Source organism: Cryptomeria japonica, unplaced genomic scaffold, assembly GCF_030272615.1.
Source record: "Cryptomeria japonica unplaced genomic scaffold, Sugi_1.0 HiC_scaffold_152, whole genome shotgun sequence".
In the NCBI taxonomy this organism is placed as follows: Eukaryota; Viridiplantae; Streptophyta; class Pinopsida; order Cupressales; family Cupressaceae; genus Cryptomeria; species Cryptomeria japonica.
The window spans coordinates 232,501-245,000 of NW_026728974.1; the positions used below are offsets into that span (position 1 = coordinate 232,501).

Genomic DNA, 12,500 nt, shown 5'->3' on the forward strand with positions numbered 1-12,500 from the left:
GCAGAGGAGGTTACCAGCCGAAGGATGCAGTAGCAATAACAGGTATAGTTCCGCGGCGGCCGAGAAGACTCACCGCATAGGAATCGGGATGCGAGGCGAGGGATGCGGCGGGAAGGCCCCGACGGCTAAACGGAAGAGGCTGCAGGGCCGCCTCGGAATGGTCCAAGCATCGGACGCGATTGGGACGACTACCAGTGCCAACCCCTTATCCCGCGATGCGTCCGATACACAGATAGTTCCAAGGCGGCCGAGGAGCCTCACCGCATATCAATCGGGGTGCGAGGCGAGGGATGGGGCGGGAAGGCCCCAACGGCTAGACGGAAGAGGCTTCAGGGCCACCTCGGAATGCTCCAAGCATCGGACGCGCTTGGGGCGACTACCAGTGCCAACCCCTTATCCCGCGATGCGTCCGATACACAGATGGTTCCAAGGCGGCCGAGGAGCCTCACCGCATAGCAATCGGGGGTGCGAGGCGAGGGATGGGGCGGGAAGGCCCCAACGGCTAGACGGAAGAGGCTTCAGGGCCGCCTCGGAATGGTCCAAGCATCGGACGCGCTTGGGGCGACTACCAGTGACAACCCCTCATCCCGCGATGCGTCCGATACGAAGATGGTTCCAAGGCGGCCGAGGAGCCTCACCGCATAGCAATCGGGGTGCGAGGTGGGGGATGCGGCGAGATGGCCCCAACGGCTAGACGGAAGAGGCCACAGGGCCGCGTCGGAATAGTCCAAGCATCGGACGCGCTTGGGGCGACTACCAGTGACAACCCCTTATCCCGCGATGCGTCCGATACGAAGATAGTTCCAAGGCGGCCGAGGAGCCTCACCGCATAGCAATCCGGGTGCGAGGTGGGGGATGCGGCGAGATGGCCCCAACGGCTAGACGGAAGAGGCTGCAGGGCCGCCTCGGAATAGTCCAAGCATCGGACGCGCTTGGGGCGACTACCAGTGACAACCCCTTATCCCGCGATGCTTCCGATACGAAGACAGTTCCAAGGCGGCCGAGGAGCCTCACCGCATAGCAATGGGGGTGCGAGGTGAGGGATGCGGCGAGATGGCCCCAACGGCTAGACGGAAGAGGCCACAGGGCCGCCTCGGAATAGTCCAAGCATCGGACGCGCTTGGGGCGACTACCAGTGACAACCCCTTATCCCGCGATGCATCCGATACGAAGATAGTTCCCAGGCGGCCGAGGAGCCTCACCGCATAGCAATCGGGGTGCGAGGCGAGGGATGCGGCGAGATGGCCCCAAAGGGTAGACGGAAGAGGCTGCGGGGCCGCCTCGGAATAGTCCAAGCATCGAACGCGCTTGGGGCGACTACCACTGCCAACCCCTTATCCCGCGATGCGTCCGATACACAGATAGTTCCGAGGCGGCCGAGGAGCTGGGGGATGCGGCGAGATGGCCCCAACGGCTAGACGGAAGAGGCTGCAGGGCCGCCTCGGAATTGTCCAAGCATCGGACGCGCTTGGGGCGACTACCAGTGACAACCCCTTATCCCGCGACGCGTCCGATACACAGATAGTTCCAAGGCGGCCGAGGAGCCTCACCGCATAGCAATCGGGGTGCGAGGCGAGGGATGCGGCGAGAAGGACCCAACGGCTAGACGGAAGAGGCTTCAGGTCCGCCTCGGAATGGTCCAAGCATCGGACGCGCTTGGGGCGACTACCAGTGACAACCCCTTATCCCGCGACGCGTCCGATACACAGATAGTTCCAAGGCGGCCGAGGAGCCTCACCGCATAGCAATCGGGGTGCGAGGCGAGGGATGCGGCGAGAAGGACCCAACGGCTAGACGGAAGAGGCTTCAGGGCCGCCTCGGAATGGTCCAAGCATCGGACGCGCTTGGGGCGACTACCAGTGACAACCCCTTATCCCGCGACGCGTCCGATACACAGATAGTTCCAAGGCGGCCGAGGAGCCTCACCGCATAGCAATCGGGGTGCGAGGCGAGGGATGCGGCGAGAAGGACCCAACGGCTAGACGGAAGAGGCTTCAGGGCCGCCTCGGAATGGTCCAAGCATCGGACGCGCTTGGGGCGACTACCAGTGACAACCCCTTATCCCGCGATGCGTCCGATACACAGATAGTTCCAAGGCGGCCGAGGAGCCTCACCGCATAGCAATCGGGGTGCGAGGCGAGGGATGCGGCGAGAAGGACCCAACGGCTAGACGGAAGAGGCTTCAGGGCCGCCTCGGAATGGTCCAAGCATCGGACGCGCTTGGGGCGACTACCAGTGACAACCCCTTATCCCGCGACGCGTCCGATACACAGATAGTTCCAAGGCGGCCGAGGAGCCTCACCGCATAGCAATCGGGGTGCGAGGCGAGGGATGCGGCGAGAAGGACCCAACGGCTAGACGGAAGAGGCTTCAGGGCCGCCTCGGAATGGTCCAAGCATCGGACGCGCTTGGGGCGACTACCAGTGACAACCCCTTATCCCGCGACGCGTCCGATACACAGATAGTTCCAAGGCGGCCGAGGAGCCTCACCGCATAGCAATCGGGGTGCGAGGCGAGGGATGCGGCGAGAAGGACCCAACGGCTAGACGGAAGAGGCTTCAGGGCCGCCTCGGAATGGTCCAAGCATCGGACGCGCTTGGGGCGACTACCAGTGACAACCCCTTATCCCGCGACGCGTCCGATACACAGATAGTTCCAAGGCGGCCGAGGAGCCTCACCGCATAGCAATCGGGGTGCGAGGCGAGGGATGCGGCGAGAAGGACCCAACGGCTAGACGGAAGAGGCTTCAGGGCCGCCTGGGAATGGTCCATGCATCGCACGCGCTTGGGGCGACTACCAGTGACAACCCCTTATCCCGCGACGCGTCCGATACACAGATAGTTCCAAGGCGGCCGAGGAGCCTCACCGCATAGCAATCGGGGTGCGAGGCGAGGGATGCGGCGAGAAGGACCCAACGGCTAGACGGAAGAGGCTTCAGGGCCGCCTCGGAATGGTCCAAGCATCGGACGCGCTTGGGGCGACTACCAGTGACAACCCCTTATCCCGCGACGCGTCCGATACACAGATAGTTCCAAGGCGGCCGAGGAGCCTCACCGCATAGCAATCGGGGTGCGAGTCGAGGGATGCGGCGAGAAGGACCCAACGGCTAGACGGAAGAGGCTTCAGGGCCGCCTCGGAATGGTCCAAGCATCGGACGCGCTTGGGGCGACTACCAGTGACAACCCCTTATCCCGCGATGCGTCTGATACACAGATAGTTCCAAGGCGGCCGAGGAGCCTCACCGCATAGCAATCGGGGTGCGAGGCAAGGGATGCGGCGAGAAGGACCCAACGGCTAGACGGAAGAGGCTTCAGGGCCGCCTCGGAATGGTCCAAGCATCGGACGCGCTTGGGGCGACTACCGTTGCCAACCCCTTATCCCGCGATGCGTCTGATACACAGATAGTTCCGAGGCGGCCGAGGAGCCTCACCGCATAGCAATCGGGTTGCGAGGCAGATTATTGGGAAGGGAACCCCCTGGGATGCGGCTCAAGCAGTGCCCAAAGGGACTGGAATGCGGAATCACATCGAGAGACCCAAATGCTATACGAGGGCTCAAATCGAATTATCGATTTGGCCACGACATGGACGCATCGGAACGACTACCTTTGCCGAACCACTCGCAATTGCATCCATACCGAAACCAATAGACATTTCCGTTAGAGCCCTCGCATAGCATTCGGGAATCTCGCATGCCCCTCTAAATCGACCAATGCTGGCGCTCAACGAAAATCCGAGCGCTACCACCGTTCGAGCGCCAGCATTGGTCGAGTTAGAGGGGCACGGGGGAGAATGCTCCAGTCAACACCTCCCCTATATAAGTTATTTGTCCGATTCTCGCACAACCGTAGTCTGCCTCGTCGAATCAAACAACGGTCCCAGATTCCGACTTCCGTTCCGTAGAGACCCAAAAGCTAGATGGAGGCTCGCAAGAAAGAGAGTCGGCGCATAGCAATCGGGTTTCTCGAACGTTTAGGGACCGAGCTCACTTGCGGATAGGGCAAAATCCGCCAAGCAACCCAAAAGCTAGACGGGGGCTCGAATCGAATCGCCTAGGCGGCCACAACAACGACGTGTTGGATCGACTACCAGTGCCAAACCATTCAGCAAGACTAGTCTGTGTCGAGGCCGGATAGAGATTCTCAGAGAGCGCCCGTATAGCATTTAGGAGACCTGCCGCGTCCCTCACACTCGACAAATGGTGGTGCACGTTTATAAATCCGAGCGATCCCAACCCTTTCAAGCACCAACATCGGTCGAGATAGAGGGGCACGGAGGGGGCTGCGTGAGACAACACAGTCCCCTATATAAGTTATTTGTCCGATTCTCACACATCCGAAGAATGGTCATCAAATCGGACAACAGCCCAAACTTCCGACTTCCGTCCCAGAAAGCCCAAGAGCTATCTAAAACGTTCATGGCCGGAACTCGATCGCGGCTATACCAGTCCGCCAAGCAACCCAAAAGCTAGACTGGAGCTCTAGTCGAATCACCTCTGTGGCCATTGCAAGGACGTGTTGGAGCGACTACCATTGCCGAACCATTCCGCAGGTCGAGTCCATACCAAGGCCGCATAGAGATTCACGATGAGCTCCTGCATAGCAATCAGGAGACTTGCCGTGTCCATCACAATCGATAAATCCTGGTGCAAGATTTTTGCATCCGAGCGCTCCAACCAGTCGAGCACCAGCATCAATCGACATAAACGGGCACGGGGGGAGGATGCTCGAGAACACTACCTCCCCTATATAAGTTATTTGTCCGATTCTCAAGCAGCCGAAGTCTGGTCATCGAATCGGGTCAAAGACCACAACTTCCGACTTTACCCACAATGCAAGTCATCGAATCGAACATCGGCCCCCGAGTCGGACTCCATGCGTATGTCAGGTCATCGGACCCAAATTCCGCCTTCCTGCGCATGGCGGGCCATCAATATCAACTCGGTCATCGGACCCAAACTCCGCCTTTCTGCGCATGGCACGCCTTCAAATCGGTCATCGGACCCAAATTCCGCCTTCCTGTGCATGGCGGGCCATCAACATCAACTCGGTCATCGGACCCAAATTCCGCCTTTCTGCGCATGGCACGCCATCAACTCGGTCATCGGACCCAAATTCCGCCTTCCTGCGCATGGCAGGTCATCGGACACAAATTCAGACCTCGCCAATATGCCTACGTATCGAATCGGTCATCGGACCCAACTTCCGACTTCATCCATACTGTAGGGTCTTTGAGGTTGGCGCGGTGCGCTCAACCCGGGGAGTCGACCCATCGAAGCATACACCTCCCCTATATAAGCTATTTGTCCGATTCCCACACCTGTGTAGTTTGCACCTCTGACCAGGACATCGACCCCAACTTCCGAACTCGACTGCAACGACGGCACCAGCGCCTTGGTGCGCACCTTGCGACGCACAGTCCCAACATTCGCCTTCCTGCACATGGCAGGTCATCGGACCCAAATTCCGACCTCGCGAGTATGCCTACATATCGAATCGGTCATCGGACACAACTTCCGACTTCATCCATACCGTAGGGTCTTTGAGGTTGGCGCGGTGCGCTCAACCCGGGGAGTCGACCCAACGAAGCATACACCTCCCCTATATAAGCTATTTGTCCGATTCCCACACCTGTGTAGTTTGCACCTCCGATCAGGACATCGACCCCAACTTCCGAACTCGCCTGCAACGACCGAACCAGCGCCTTGGTGCGCACCTTGCAACGCACAGTGCCAACATTCGCCTTCCTGCACATGGCAGGTCATCGGACCCAAATTCCGACCTCGCGAGTATGCCTACATATCGAATCGGTCATCGGACCCAACTTCCGACTTCATCCATACCGTAGGGTCTTTGAGGTTGGCGCGGTGCGCTCAACCCGGGGAGTCGACCCAACGAAGCATACACCTCCCCTATATAAGCTATTTGTCCGATTCCCACACCTGTGTAGCTTGCACCTCCGATCAGGACATCGACCCCAACTTCCGAACTCGACTAAAAAGACCGCACCAGCACCTTGGTGTGCACCTTGCAACGCACAGTGCCAACATTCGCCTTCCTGCACATGGCAGGTCATCGGACCCAAATTCCGACCTCATGAGCATACCTACTAATCGAATCGGTCATCGGACCCAACTTCCGACTTCATCCATACCGTAGGGTCTTTGAGGTTGGCGCGGTGCGCTCAACCTGGGGAGTCGACCCATCGAAGCATACACCTCCCCTATATAAGCTATTTGTCCGATTCCGACACCTGTGTAGTTTGCACCTCCGCTCAGGACATCGACCCCAACTTCCGAACTCGCCTGCAACGACCGAACCAGCGCCTTGGTGCGCACCAAAAGTGCGCACTTTTGGAGGGCACTTTTGTGCGCTCCAAAGGTGCGCACTTTTGGAGGGCACTTTTGTGCGCTCCAAAGGTGCGCACTTTTGGAGGGCACTTTTTGGAGGGCACTTTTGTGCGCTCCAAAGGTGCGCACTTTTGGAGGGCACTTTTTGGAGGGCACTTTTCTGCGCTCCAAAGGTGCGCACTTTTGGAGGGCACTTTTTGGAGGGCACTTTTCTGCGCTCCAAAGGTGCGCACTTTTGGAGGGCACTTTTTGGAGGGCACTTTTCTGCGCTCCAAAGGTGCGCACTTTTGGAGGGCACTTTTGTGCACTCCAAAGGTGCACACTTTTGGAGGGCACTTTTTGGAGGGCACTTTTCTGCACTCCAAAGGTGCGCACTTTTGGAGGGCACTTTTTGGAGGGCACTTTTGTGCGCTCCAAAGGTGCGCACTTTTGGAGGGCACTTTTTGGAGGGCACTTTTGTGCGCTCCAAAGGTGCGCACTTTTGGAGGGCACTTTTGTGCACTCCAAAGGTGCGCACTTTTGGAGGGCACTTTTCCTGCGCTCCAAAGGTGCACACCTAGGTGAGCACCTTCGACCACACCTTGTAGCACACCAAACTCTGACTTTCGACTTCATCCGCAATGCAGGGTCTTTGAGGTTGGCGCAATGCGCACAACCAGGGGAGTCGACCCATCAAACCCAACACCTCCCCTATATAAGCTATTTGTCTGATTCTCATACATGCGTAGCCTGCAGGAGCAATTAGGACATCGACCCCAACTTTCGGCTTCTAAACGAAAACAAGGTCTTTGAGGTTGGTGTAATGCGAACAACTAGGGGAGTCAACCCATCAAACCCAACACCTCCCCTATATAAGCTATTTGTCTGATTCTCATACATGTGTAGTCTACAGGAGCAATTAGGACATCGACCCCAACTTTTGACTTCTTAACGAAAACAAGGTCTTTGAGGTTGACGTAATGCGCACAACCAGGGGAGTCGACCCATCAAACCCAACACCTCCCCTATATAAGCTATTTGTCCGATTCTCATACATGTGTAGCCTACAGGAGCCATTAGGACATTGACCCCAACTTTTGACTTCTTAACGAAAACAAGGTCTTTGAGGTTGGCGTAATGCGCACAACCAAGGGAGTTGACCCATCAAACCCAACACCTCCCCTATATAAGCTATTTGTCTGATTCTCATACATGTGTAGCCTGCAACAACGATTAGGACATCCACCCCAACTTCTGAATTCGTCTGCGTTGACCGCACCAAAGGTGCACGCCTTGGTGCTCACCAAAATCCGACTTCCGACTTCTTCTGCTATGCGGGGTCTTTGAGGTTGGCGCAGTGCGCACAACCAGGGGAGTCAACCCACCGAATGCAACACCTCCCCTATATAAGCTATTTGTCTGATTCTCATACATGCGTAGACTGCAGCAATGATTAGGACATCCACCCCAACTTTTGACTTCTTAAACAAGACAGGGTCTTTGAAGTTGGTGCAGTGCACACAACCAGGGGAGTCGACCCATCAAACGCAACACCTCCCCTATATAAAGCTATTTGTCCGATTCTCATACGTGTAGTCTGCAGCAGCGATTAGGACATCGACCCCAACTTCCGAATTCGTTTGCATTGACCGCACCAAAGGTGCACGCCTTGGTGTGCACCTTGGAGTGCACTTTGGTGCTCACCTCGGTGCACACTTTGGTGTGCACCTCGGTGTGCACCAAAGGTGCGCACCTTGGAGCGCACCAAAGGTGTACACTTTGGAGCGCACCACATAGGGTCTTTGAGAGGTTGGCGCAGTGCGCACACCAAGGTGGGTGTTGAGGTGCGTGCCGAGGTGGGTGGGTGCTAGGGTGCGCTCCATGGTGGGTGCCAGGGTGGGTGCGTGCTAGGGTGGATTCCAAAGAGGGTCATAGGGTGGGTGCCAAGGTGGGTTGGTGATATAGTGGGTTCAAAGGTGGGTACTAGGGTGGGTTCCAAGGTGGGTCACAAGTTGGGTGCCAGGATGCGTGGGTGTTAGGTTGGGTGCCAAGGTGGGCTCCTGCGTGGGTGGGTGCTAGGGTGGGTTTCAAGGTGGACGCGAGGGCGGGTGCCAAGGTGGGTAACAAGTTGGGTGTTAGGATGGGTGAGTGCTAGAGTGGGTGCCAAGGTGGGTGGGTGCTAAGGTGGATGCCAAGGTGGTTCACAGGGTGGGTGGGTTCTAGGGTGAGTTCCAAGGTGGGTCACAGGTTTAGTGCTAGGGTGCGTGTCAAGGCGGGTGTCGAGGTGCCTGGGTGCTAGGGTGTGGATGCCAATGTGGGTCATAGGGTGGGTACTAGGGTGGGCTGCAATGTGGGTGCCAAGGTGGGTAACATGCTCGGTTGGTTCTAAATTGGGTGTCAGGGTGGGTGTGCACCCACCTTGCCCGAGGTGGGTGCCAAGGTGCCAGTGTGGGTGGGTGCTAAGGTGGATGCCAAGGTGGGTGAGAAGGTGGGTGATAGGTTGAGTGGTAGGATGGGTGGGTGCCAAGATGGGTCACAGGGTGGGTGCAAGGGTGGGTAGGTGCTAGGGTTGGTGTCAGGGTGGGTGGGTGCTAGGTTGGGTTCCAAGGTGGGTGCGAGGGTGAGTGTCAAGGTGGGTCACAGGTTAGGTGCTAGGATGGGTGAGTGCTAGGGTGCAAAGGTGCCAGGGTGGGTGCTAGGATGGGTCGATGCTAGGGTGAGTGGCAAGGTGGGTCCACAAGTGTCAAGGTGGGTGCCGAGGTGGGTGCCAACTTGGGTTCCAAGGTGGGTGCCAAGTGGGCGACTGCTATGGTGGATGCCAAGGTGGGTCACGGGGTGGGTGCCAAGTTGCTAGGTTGTGTTCCAAGGTGGGTGCCAACGTGGCTGCTAGGGTGCGTGGGTTAAAGGGTGTGTCACAACGTGGGTGCCAGGATGGGTGCGCACCCACACTGGCCAAGACGGGTGCAAGGTTGGGTTCCAAGCCCGGTCACAGGCTGGGTGCTAGGATGGGTGGGTGCCAAGGTGGGCACCAGGGTGGGTGCACCCACCCTGGCCAAGGTGGGTCACGGGGTGGGTCCTAGGGTGGGTAACAGGGTGGGTACTAAGGTGCGTGCCAAGGTGGGTCATGGGGTGGGTGCCAAGGTGGGCACCAGGGTGGGTGTGCACCAACCCTAGCCAGGGTAGGTCACGGGGTGGTTGTCGGGGTGGGCGTCAAGGAGCCAAGGTGGGTGGCAAGTAGCCAAGTTGCGTGCCAAGGTGGGTGTCGGGGTGGGTGCCAAGGATCCAAGGTGGGTGCCAAGGAACCAAGGTGGGTGTCTGGGTGGGTGCCGAGGTGGGAGCCAGGGTGGGTCCCAAGGTGAGTGCAAAGGTGGGTGCCAGGGTCAAGGTGAGTGCCAATGTGGGTTCCAAGGTGCCAGGGTCAGGGTGAGTGCCAATGTGGGTTCAAAGGTGCTAAGTTGGGTGCGAGGTTGGGTGCGAGGGTGGGTGGGTGCCAAGGTGTGCTAGGTGGAAGCCCGGGTGGGTCGGCATCCCATGGGTGTCGAGTTGGGTGCCTGATGGGTGCTTCTTGTCAAGTTTTAGTCGTCGGGACTCATTTCGAGCCTTAGAGGTCGTTTCTTGTCCGGTTGCCCTGTCTTCGACCTGGGAACCCAATTTTGGTCCTCGGGTCCCATTTTTTTTTGTCTCGCATCCCACTTTTGGCCTGTGGCCTTTTCGGGGTCGATTCTCGTTTTGGGCATCAGAGCATGTTTCTTCTCCTAAAACCCAATATTTGTTTATTAAGTCTCGGAACACATTTTTGTTCTCGTGGACCCATCATGGGTCTTGGAACGCATTTGTGGTCCTTGGGTCCCATTTTGCATCCCGAAACTTGTGTTTTGGTGCTTGATCCCTATTTTGGGTGCCCACCTTGCACCAAGTGCGCACCCGGGGCAAACCGAGCGCCTTGGTGCACCGGGGCAAGATCGAGCGTGCACCCGAGGCGCCCCGAACATGCACCAAGGTGCACTCGGCCCACATGTGAGCGCAGGTCGTTGCGCCCGAGGTGGTGTGTGGGCACCGCGTTGCAGACGGGACACTGCACGCACACGACGCCCCGTCCAGGTGCACGCACGTAGGCCGGGCCGGGTGCACACCCGACGCCCTAGCAAGGTGCGCGCACCCGGGCAGGGCTCACACTTGGCGAACGGGGCGCACTTCGCGAGGGAGGGTGTGCACCTCGACGGGGGTGGGTGGCCGGGGTGGATTCGCACGTGGGTCGCGGTTTGCTAAGTACACACTGCGACAAGCTCATAACGGGTGCGATCATACCAGCGTTAGTGCACCGGATCCCATCAGAACTCCGCAGTTAAGCGCGCTTGGGCCGGAGTAGTACTGGGATGGGTGACCTCCCGGGAAGTCCCGGTGTTGCACCCTTTTTTAGTTTTTCGCCGGGCGTCGCAATGCTATTTGAATAAACCTTTTGCCCGTTTGCGTTCTCGTCGGGGCCGGGCCGGGCCGGGGTGCGCTGCCCGCACTACCGCGCGCGCGGGGGCGACACCGAGCGCGCACCCGAGGCGCCCCGAGCACACAGGCCACGGTGCAACCCGGGCGTTGTGCGCGCACCCCGGTGCGCCCGAGGTGCTGCGCGCGCACCCAGGTGAAATCGGTGTGCACCTCGGCCAGTGCGCGCTCGGTCGAGTCGCGCACGTTGGCCAAGGTGCACGGTGATGTTTCTTACTCTAAGGTTCCGCACCAGACGCCCGGGACAGGTGAGCGAAGCTGGGCGGGGCCGGGTGCGCGGCCGGGGCAGGTGCACGCAGCTAGAGAGAGCTTTGGAGCACACCAGAGGTGCGCACCTTGGAGCACACTTCGGAGCGCACCAATGATGCGCTCCATTCAAAAGTTTCCTGAAAAGGCAAAAAAAGTTGAGATTATAGAATTTCCCACTTGAGAGATTGTAAAAAAAAAAAATTTAAAATGAAGGAAACGCGGGTGCCAAGGTGTGCGCGCCCGGGTGCGCAGCCCAGCCAAGGTGTGCGCACCAAGGCGCCCACCCTGGCGAAGGTGCACGCAAGGTGCGCACCCGAGGCAAACCGGACAATTAACCCAACTTTCGACTTCGCGCGCACCTGCGCACCTTGGAGCGCACTTCGGAGCGCTCCTTGGTGCGCACCAATCTTGGGCACCTCGGAGTGCACCATGGCGCCCACCAAGGTGCGCACCCGGGGCAAACCGAGCTCCGACTTCGTGCGCACCTTGGAGCGCACGAAAGGTGCGCACCATGGCGCCCACCAAGGTGCGCAGCCCAGCCAAGGCGTGCGCATCAAGGTGCGCACCCTGGCGAAGGTGCGCACCCGGGGCAAACCGAGCTCCGACTTCGTGCGCACCTTGGAGCGCACAAAGGGTGCGCAACCCAGCCAAGGTGTGCGCACCCCGGGCAAACCGAGCTCCGAATCGTGCGCACCTTGGAGCACACTTCGGAGCCCTCCTTGGTGCGCACCGATGTTGCGCACCTCGGAGCGCACCCGGGGAAAACAATGCAATTAACCCGACTTTCGACTTCGTGGGCACCTCGGAGCGCTCTCGGGTTCGCACCTCGGAGCACACCGAGGTGCGCACCTTTGATGCGCTGCCTTCACCAATTTCCAGAAAAGGCAAGAAAACATTGAGAAGGTGTGCGCACCGAGGTGCCCACCCTGGCGAAGGTGCACGCGAGGTGCGCACCCGGGGCAAACCGGGCTCCGACTTCGTGCACGCCATGCTGCGCACCTTGGAGGGCCATGGTGCGCACCTTGGAGCACACTTCGGAGCGCTCAATGGTGCCCAACCCAGCCAAGGTGCCCACCGCGGCGAAGGTGCACGCGAGGTGCGCACCCGGGGCAAACCGGGCTCCGACTTCGTGCACGCCGCACCTTGGAGCACACTTCGGAGCGCTCCTTGGTGCGCACCAGGGCGCGCAACCCAGCCGAGGTGCCCACCCCGGCGAAGGTGCACGCGGGGTGCGCACCCGGGGCAAACCGGGCTCCGACTTCGTGCACGCCATGGTGCCCACCGCGCCAAGGTGCACGCGAGGTGCGCACCCGGGGCAAACCGGGCTCCGACTTCGTGCACGCCGCACCTTGGAGCACACTTCGGAGCGCTCCTTGGTGCGCACCAGGGCGCGCAACCCAGCCGAGGTGCCCACCCCGGCGAAG

At 59.3% G+C, this 12,500-nt stretch overlaps 1 non-coding gene across 1 annotated transcript; it reads left to right on the top strand.

Moving 5' to 3' along the window:
• The first annotated feature begins 10,621 nt into the window (after window positions 1-10,621).
• On the top strand, window positions 10,622-10,740 carry LOC131866667 (5S ribosomal RNA). Its single transcript, XR_009365268.1, has one exon. It is a non-coding gene; the product is annotated as a 5S ribosomal RNA (ribosomal RNA).
• Window positions 10,741-12,500: the final 1,760 nt, after the last annotated feature.